This window comes from Octopus bimaculoides, chromosome 30 (genome assembly GCF_001194135.2).
Source record: "Octopus bimaculoides isolate UCB-OBI-ISO-001 chromosome 30, ASM119413v2, whole genome shotgun sequence".
NCBI lineage: Eukaryota > Metazoa > Mollusca > Cephalopoda > Octopoda > Octopodidae > Octopus > Octopus bimaculoides.
The window spans coordinates 9319338-9319661 of record NC_069010.1 but is presented as its reverse complement, the minus strand read 5'-3'; the positions used below and the strand labels follow the sequence as shown (position 1 = coordinate 9319661).

At 42.6% G+C, this 324-nt stretch overlaps 1 long non-coding RNA gene across 1 annotated transcript in view; it reads right to left on the bottom strand.

Annotated features, from left to right (window-relative positions):
- Window positions 1-296, bottom strand: part of LOC128251301 (uncharacterized) — a 972-nt gene extending 676 nt beyond the window's left edge. The window contains exon 1 of the long non-coding RNA XR_008267075.1: window positions 28-296. This is a non-coding gene — a long non-coding RNA (uncharacterized LOC128251301). The remainder of the gene's footprint in view (window positions 1-27) is intronic.
- Between the last annotated feature and the right edge of the window lie 28 nt (window positions 297-324).

Below are 324 nucleotides of genomic sequence, written 5' to 3'. Positions count from 1 at the left end.
TCATAGGACTGTACCTCCACATGGTACTTCTTTACAGCTATGCATTCAAGGTATCTCATAGGACTGTACCTCCACATGGTACTTCTTTACAGCTATGCGTTCAAGGTATCTCATAGGACTGTACCTCCACATGGTACCTCTTTACAGCTATGCATTCAAGGTATCTCATAGGACTGTACCTCCACATGGTACCTACTTACAGCAAAGTGTTTTCTGTACATCATAGGACCGTACCTCCACATGGTACCTCTTTACAGTTATGCATTCAAGGTACATCATAGGACTGTACCTCCACATGGTACTTCTTTACAGCTATGCATTCAA